The following is an 8889-nucleotide window of genomic DNA, read 5'->3' as shown; positions in this document are numbered from 1 at the left end:
GTTTGCATTTTGACCAATTTATAGGGCAGTCCAATATCTCAGAGAGGAGGTCAGGTCTCCTGCTCCCCTGGTGCATTCACTGGAGCTGCCCAATTTCCCTGCTTTTTAAAGTTTGATAGAAATATCTGTGGGCTATAGGTACGTTCTTAAACTGCAAGGTTTTTTTGCCTATTAGTAAATATAACTTAGAAAAATTAACCAACTGCCATAGCTTCCCTTAAAGCATCCTGGAAAAAGCAGTGATGGTCTGTGAGGTAGTTGACTAGACAACTGAACAGTGATGGTTGGGTTTCCTGCCATTGGAGATGGGGGGGGGTGGTGCTGCAGCCAGTACAGTGTATGGTTGCTGAATGGATGGTTGCCCCAGTGCAGATTACTTACATCAATAGAGTGACTGTCCACTCAGCAACCATGTGGTTGCATGGTGCTGACTGCAGCACCCCATGCCTCTACCATTGCCTACAGGTAATAGGTGGAAAGGTTCATTCCATCAATGTTCCTGTACCCTGGCAGCTGGCAATTTCACCTAGAAAACATCACCAGCCTCCACTGCCTATGAGTGCCTCTGGGCTTGTTGCATATTATCAATGCCCATGTGAACATTGCTTTGGGAGATATCTTATCACACATAATCTATAGAATTTGTTCCCACAAGAGGCAGTGATGGCCATCAACTGGGATTATTAGACCAATTCATGGAGGATAAGGCTGTCAATTGCTACTAGCCATGCTGGCTTTGCCCTGCCTGCACAGTCAGAGGCAGGATGCTTCTGCATCCCAGTTGCTGGAAACTGCGATCTGGAGAGTGCTCTCCTGCTCAGGTCCTGCTTCTCGGCTTCCCTTGGGCATCTGGTTGGCCGCTGTGAGAACAGGATGCTGGACTCTTCTTATGTTCTTAAAGATACATTACATATGAAAACCATTTAAAATTGAATGTATATTCTAGCCAACATCATGTTTAACATCTAATTCTAAACCTGAGAAATACAAAATGTTCTTCTGGTGTTGTGGTAAAAAATGCCTGTAGAGAAAAACGAGGGCACTGTCCCGAATTTAAATATCATGCCCAAAGGACAAATGACAAGTCTGAACTGCAGGAAACTGGTTCTTCCTTCTGCGTTCCAGTCCGGCGCCAAGACCACGCTTTCCCCCCTGAAATAGATCTGAACGAGATTAAATAAAAAAGTTTCAAAGGCAGAAAAAGTAAAGCAGACAAAGAGACTTCTTTAATTACTACGCAGAGAAGAATCCTCTGTCCGTTGCTAGATGTTACTCGCCACTCCCCATCCTTGGGAAAGCCTCAGTCAGCCGGAGGGAAACTCCCACGTTGACTGACTGCTAATTGTAATGCAGTTTTAGAAAGAAGATGGGAGGAAGGCATATCTTGGGATGATGAAGTGAGTGAGAGTGTGTGTGTGTGCGCGCGTGCGCGTGTGCATGTGCATACCTGTATGCACATGCAGGGGGGTGCAGGGTGCAGGCTGATCCTATGCATGTTTATTTGGTAGTTAAGCCCCACTGTTCAATATACCCTATGTAGCCTAAATCTTATGTTGTTTATATTAGCTATTAAGAAAAAGTATTGTTATTTTCATCATCGGAGTTTTAAAACCGTCATCTTCACCATCATTTATATAGTGCTTTAAAGTGTTCAGTGGGTGTCATATACATTATCTTATATCCTCACAACAACCCTGTAAGATGGGTAAATATTATTATCTCCATTTTGCAGGGAGAAAAGCTGAGGCTAGAGATGGCCTGAGTTCACCAAGTGAATATAGTGGAGAGATGAGGTTTGAAACAGAAACTTACTGCTTTGGAGTTTGGCATTTTAGCTACCATGCTTTGCCCATTCTATGTTTCTGCACATCCTTCTAGAACTTGAATTACCATATTTTTTCTTCTCCCTTACATTTTTTTTATTGTCTTGCCAGATTGACCAAAGACCCACTCAGTCCATCTTTCTGTTCCCAATGGCAACAAGGTGAGCGTTGTGTCTAGAAGCAAACAAGGAGAGTATGAAATTGATGACCATCGCCTGTTATCTGTACCGAGAAGTAAACTGCCTCTGAGCAGATAAGCCCCATTTAGCTATTCAGACCTATATTCCATGAATATCTAACCTTTAATTTTTTAATAATAATAATAATAATAAAATAATAATAAAATTTTATTTTTGAGTCGCCTATCTGGGCGAATTAACGGTCACTCTAGGCGACGTACATAAAAGAGTAAAATACAACATATAAGTCAAAAAGCCCAATCTATAATTAATCTAAAACCACCCACTTCTATAACAAATAAAACTAATCCGCCCCTGAAATCTTGTAGGCCTGCCTGAATAGCCAGGTCTTCAAGGCTCGACGAAAACTCACCAGGGAGGGGGCATGGTGAAGGTCATAGGGCAAGGAATTCCAGAGGGTGGGAGCCACAATCGAAAATGCCCTCTCTCTGGTCCGCACCAGCCTAGCTACTTTAACTGGTGGGACCGAGAGAAGGTCTTGTGAGGCTGATCTCGTCAGGCGGCATATTTGGTGATGCTGGAGGCACTCCGTCAGATAAACTGGGCCGAAACCGTATAGGGCTTTAAAGGTTAACACCAACACCTTGAATTGGGCCCGGTAAACAACTGGAAGCCAGTGTAGATCTCCTAACACTGGAGTAATATGATCACGGCGACGGCTGTTCTTAATCAAACATGCCGCCGCATTCTGTACCAGCTGTAGTTTCCGGACCGTTTTCAAGGGTAACCCAACGTAGAGCGCATTACAGTAGTCTAAGCGAGAGGAGACCAGGGCATGTACCACTCGAGGGAGCAGATGGACCGGAAGGTAGGATCACAGCCTCTGTATTAGATGTAATTGATACCAAGCTGCCCGGCTCACTGCCAAAATCTGAGCCTCCATGGACAGCTGGGAGTCAAGAACGACCCCGAGGCTGCGGACCTGGTCCTTCAGGGGCAATCTTACCCCATTAAACACCAGGTCCATATCTCCTAACCTTCTCTTGTCTCCCATGAGCAGCACCTCGGTCTTGTCTGGGTTCAGCTTCAGCCTATTTCCTCCCATCCATTCACTTACAGACTTCAGGCACTTGGAAATGGTATCCACAGCCAACTCTGGTGAGGACTTAAACGAGAGATAGAGCTGGGTGTCATCCGCATATTGGTGACACTGCAACCCAAATCTCCTGATGATGGCCCCCAGCGGCTTTACATAGATGTTAAATAGCATGGGAGAGAGGATAGAACCCTGTGGCACTCCACAATTGAGAGGCCAAGGGTCTGAAACCTCATCCCCCAATGCCACCTGTTGGTGCCTGCCTGAGAGATAGGAACGGAACCACCGTAAGACAGTGCCCCCTATTCCCATTCCCCCCAGGCGATCCAAAAGGATACCGTGGTCGACAGTATCGAAAGCCGCTGAGAGATCCAGGAGGACGAGGAAGGTCATGTAAGCCAGTGGCCATCACTATATCTTCTGATGCAGAGCTTGGAAAAGTTACTTTTTTGAACTACAACTCCCATCAGCCCATTCCAGTGGCCATGCTGGCTGAAGCTGATGGGAGTTGTAGTTTAAAAAAGTAATTTTTCCAAGCTCTGTTCTGATGCTTAATTCCATAAATTAAGTGTGCATTTTGTGAAGAAATAGTAGTGCACAGATTAAGTAGGAGACACTTCCTCCTTTCTTTCATCTTGCAAAACATGGGAGGGTCAGGCTGCGGTTCACAGTGCAGGAGCAAGTCCAGTCAAAAGGGTAGCTGTCAACTTATATTTTAAAATAAACAAGAATTTCCAACCTGCCAGCCATTCACTCACAGATAACAAAGCTTGCCACCCCTTATTCTGATCATTTTCTATCAATCCAGCCTGGATGTTGCTAAACGGACTCTTTCTTGCATTGAAGAATTCCACATTCACAAAATTCTTGTCTATTTCGTTACCCCCCCTCCCCCAACATACCTCTTGCTTCCATCCATTGTAGTTAGGAGGGAGGGGAGGCAACAGCTGTGAGTAAATAGCATTGCATCAGTCCGAATCTGGGTTGCTTAACACATTTAATTAGCTTGTTTGTTTTGAAGACCGTGTCACTTACTCCAGAACACAATGACCCCTGTAGAGCATTGAGATAAAGGCCCCTATCCATTGAGAGAAAGGGAAGTGGGTAGAGTTGATATTGGCCTTGAGTCAAGGGGACAGGAAGCTTATATTTAAGGAATAAGTGAGAGGAAATGGCGCACAGTTCAGTAGTCTGTATTAGCAGAGCATCTGCTCTGCATACAATCTCCTTCTAAAGGTTTTCAGGTAACAAGTCTGGGAAAGCTGTGTCAGTCAGAGGGACAGAGCTAGGCTAGATGGACCAATGGGCCTGCACGGTATAAGGCAATCACAAACGTCTGTATAGAATACTCTTTGTTGATAATGGATTATTTCTAATGGGAATTCTTGTTTCATTTCTCTTTTCTTCATAAAAATGTACATCATTGAAAATAGCTATACGCACACACACACCTGGGATTATGTTTTGAAAGTGGAAGCCATGGCATTTTGAGGATAAATAAACATGGTTGGGAAAAGACTTAACTCAGCTGAAATCCTCAATAACTGATTTCTGGGGAAACACACACAGGATTGCACTGCACAGTTGTATATTTAGGTTCAATTCAAATGATCCTCCAAACTATGGTTTGTTGTTAAAAGAACAAATTCAGCCTTGCTGGGAAGTAAATGCCTTTGAAGTCAGTTAAACATGCTCTGGATGAAGAAGTCGCCTCTGGTCTGGCCCTGGGCCACAAAAGCTTTCATGCCTCAATAAATGTGTTGGGCTTTAAAAGTGCCACAAGTCTCTTCAATGCTGTGGCTTATAATTCTGCTAGAAATTAGTGACCATTATTTTCAGAACCCTTCCTTAATATTCTGTCGACAGCTCCTGGCAATTTCTTTCTTCGTTTTTCTCTTACGTGACAAAAGATACTAGTGAGCGCTTGCTGCGCCGACATAAGGGGGGGAGGCACAGCGAAAGCGTGGCTGTTTGCTTGTGTTTACATCGGCTAACTAAAGCGAGACTGGAGGGAGGGAAAGGGGGGATAGGCAAGTTAGACCTTCGCTCTTCCAATTCTGCGGCACCCCAACAAAATGCGGGTGGAGGAGGCGCGTAGAGAGACAGCTCTAAAGGCTTAAATTCAAATTGCACGTCTGGACCAATGGGCGAGGAGGAAGGTCATGCAAGCGAACTGGAACACCTACCCTGCTTTGCTCCTCCCTCCCCGCCCCCTCTCGTTGGTGGATCCACCTTAAAAAAAATAGTAGCCGTCTCTAATGGCTGCTGCGGGTACAGTACTTTGCTAGTCTGTTTTTCCCCGTTTCGCGGGCTCGTTGGTTTAGCCGCCGCCAATCCAGTTCACAGCCACCCTGTGGCCGCCAAACATGGGGGTGGGGATAAGGCAATTGAGGCTGAGATCCTAACTATATTTCCTCGAGAATAAGTGCCTTTGAATTCAGTGAAGTTTGTGAGTGCACAGGATCGGGAAGTAGTGAAGAAAAAAATGGGGCAAACGAATGCAGAGTTACAGTGGAAATAAGCACCGTTGGGTGTACTCCCAGGCATTTTAATGTTTTTACGTTTAATTTTGTTAGTTAACTTGCTGCTATGTGTTACTGATTTTATTATATTATTGTATTTTAATCCAGTTTTGTACACCGCCCAGAGAGCTACTAGCTATGGGCGGTCTAGAAATGAAACGAAATAAATAAATAATAATGGGATCCGGCTGTGGGGCTGCAACCCTCTGCACCCTTACACAGGAGTAAGAATCTCTGAAACATAATGAGGCTTGCTTCCGTCTGAAAATGCCCGGCCCACTGAATTGAAGAGCAAAGTAAACATACAGCCCAGTACGCGGCGGATCAAAACATCTAACATCTCCATCCTGGCGTTTAGTTGCGGCGGGGGGGGGGGGGTAGTATACAATGCCACTGGATGACGTTTCTTTCAATCCTGTGTTTACTTAAGAGTAAGGCTTACAATCTTATGCACACATGCTAGGCAGCCGCTGGATTGTTGTAGTGGGATGTAAACTGTGTAGGATCGGGCAGCAGGGGCTCTGCTGAACGCACCGATCCTATGCCTGTTTGGAAATAAATCCCAAACAATAAGTGCAGCTGGGGTCGAAATCCCATGGAAGTGAACAGGTCTGCTTCTGAGTAAACGTCGGATCGGCCTCGAAATGATCTCTCTGAAAATCCCACAAGATCAAATCCGCTGGTTTCAGAGGGAGAGAGCTGGGTGGGTTCGTGCGCGAATGGGGGGGAGGGGGGGAGGAGGAAGAGGAACGGCTCCACTTGGCCACAATGTAAACGCCATGATTGTTGTTACACTTTTGCTAGTGGAGGGGAGGAGATACAACAGGGCAGTCTTTCGCTTCGCCCGCCCGTCGCCTCTTTATTTTTGAATTTTCATTTCTTGGCCTTAAGAGGTGGGGGAGGGGAACGCTTCGCTCAGACGTTGGCCTTTAAGAACATAAGAAGAGCCTGCTGGATCAGGCCAGTGGCCCATCTAGTCCAGCATCCTGTTCTCACAGTGGCCAACCAGGTGCCTGGGGGAAGCCCGCAAGCAGGACTTCTCTTCCAGCGTTCTGGCAGGCAAACACCAAGTCAGAAAACACAAATCAGTTTCGTGACCGACTAATTTCTATAAACAGGAATTCGGTGTAGCGGAATGATTGCTTTCTTCCCTTCCTTGCCGCAACGGAGAAGGTCATTCCTTTTCTCTCTGTTGTTTTTATTTCTGCTCTTTACACAAACAACCAGGGCGTGGTCTCAGGTGAAAATTGTCCCTCGCTAGAAAATTTTCTAGGAGTAGCCCTGCGCAGCCTAAGAGCGTATCCAAGTTTACTCAGAAGTAAGTACCACTGATTTCAATGGGGCTTATTTCTACGTAGGTGTGTTCACGATTGTGATCACGCTTGCCTCCCCCCCCCTTTTTGGCATTTTAGCCTGGTTGTAGTGAGACCCACTGAGTTCGATAAAACGAACAAGTGTGCATCAGGGTGCAGTCTTAAGGGAACTTTTTTTAAAAAAGGAACCGAAACAAGCTCTTTTCCCTACATGCTGCCAGGAAGGTGGGAAAATCCGGCCAACCGAATGTTTTTTTTAAAAAAAAATCTGGAAGTTGCACATTTTGTGTTACGTCTGTTTCCTGAAATAAATAGGCAGGAATCCTTTCGGGTGGTAACTGTTGCATCAGAGAACTCTACGTGTCTTGGGCGGTAACTCTTGATTCGTTTAATAGAATGGGGCCTCTACTAAGTAGAACGGGATCGCAGTCCCCCCCCCCTTCATCACAGATCCTCAAGACGAATCCCTTCTACCCCTTTTGCTGGTGGTCATGCGAGAAGCAATGTTTTGATACCATCTTCGGGACCGGGCTAGAATGAACTGAGAGGTGTCTTTATGAAATGTTGTTTTGTTGTTCACCACAGTTGCTTTGCCAGGGGTGCGTTTCCCCAGTATTAGGGATTTTGTGAACAAGTCTGGAGTCAGGAAAAGAGACGTTTGGGTCGTAAATTCGCCTTCGATTGGAGCTTTTGAGGGGAGGTTCGATCTTAGGAAATGGGTAGGCACGAACTGCTTTGAAAGTGTGTTGACTCCTTGTAGTCAGACCAACTCTGGAAAAAACCCCACCACTCCTTTCCCCAACTTAGAAGCACACTGTGGAAAGGAGGGCCCAGAAGACCTGGATTTTGTAGTAGGAAGGCACAGAAGTGCCACCATTCAGAAATATGTGCGAGGGAGGGCCAGGGTGGTTCTCGGATTGGGGGAAGTATATTGGTAGCCACTCTCAACCAATATAACTAGGGTGGGGAGATAGGGACATGCAGTCCTGGCCATAGCATGGTCAAAGGTGCAAAATGTATCTATGTAGGTACTTACTAAATTTGCATCCTGTCTTTTCTCCAAGGAGCTGAGTGTGGTGTAAGTGGTTTTAATTCCCCTTTTATCTTCCCAAGGACCCTGGGTAACTAAGTCAGGCTAAGAGAGAGAGAGAGAGAGAGGCCCAAGGTCACCCAGTGAACCTCATGGGTGGATATCAAAGGTGGTGTAATCTGTTGACAGTTACAGGTTTAACTTACCTTATGTTTCCTTTTCTTTTTTATTATAGATATCTCTACCCCAGTGATTATCTGTCAGGTGGGGAGGTTGTAGACATGGGTAGTTTGGGCACTGATCAGCCTTTGGCTGATGACAAGTACAATATAACCAGGGCTGATGGGTATACATGAGGGCAAAACCTAGCAAGAGGCAATGCAGAAGACAGACTCATTGACAGCTTGTAGCCCAATGCTATGCATGCTTACTCCAGAATAAGTCCCACTGAGTTTAGTGGAGTTTACTCAAATGCCAGTATGGATGGGATTGTACTTAGTAGTAGTCAATGGCTCCCACACATCCAGGAGGCAGTTACACTTGCTGATATTTACAGCTGCACAAAGTTTCCCCTCTCAAAAGTCTTCATCCTTGCTAATATAGAAAGGGAAGACGAGAGTAGGCTAGAACTTTGAGAAAATGCTTTTACTAATGGCCCATTGACACATTCATGTTAATTATTTGATCAAGTGACAATGTGCTGTTATGAATTTACTTTTATCATATTTCTATATCCTACCATATTCCTAAGGCAGTCGGAGCAGCATTCCTGGGAATGCCCCATTTTATCCTAACAGCTCCGTGAAATGAGATAAGGTGAAAGGTAGTGTGGCTTTCATAAGAAAACTTCCTGGTGGTTTGTATTAGTTCATCGGTGGGTGGAGTAAGGTTACCAACTGACCAGGAAAAAACCCATTCTGGCCAGCCCATATGTCTTTAACAGCAGCTTGATCTGCTGAAATCAG

Source organism: Rhineura floridana, chromosome 8, assembly GCF_030035675.1.
Source record: "Rhineura floridana isolate rRhiFlo1 chromosome 8, rRhiFlo1.hap2, whole genome shotgun sequence".
Classification (NCBI taxonomy): domain Eukaryota; kingdom Metazoa; phylum Chordata; class Lepidosauria; order Squamata; family Rhineuridae; genus Rhineura; species Rhineura floridana.
Note: the sequence above shows the minus strand (reverse complement) of the source record.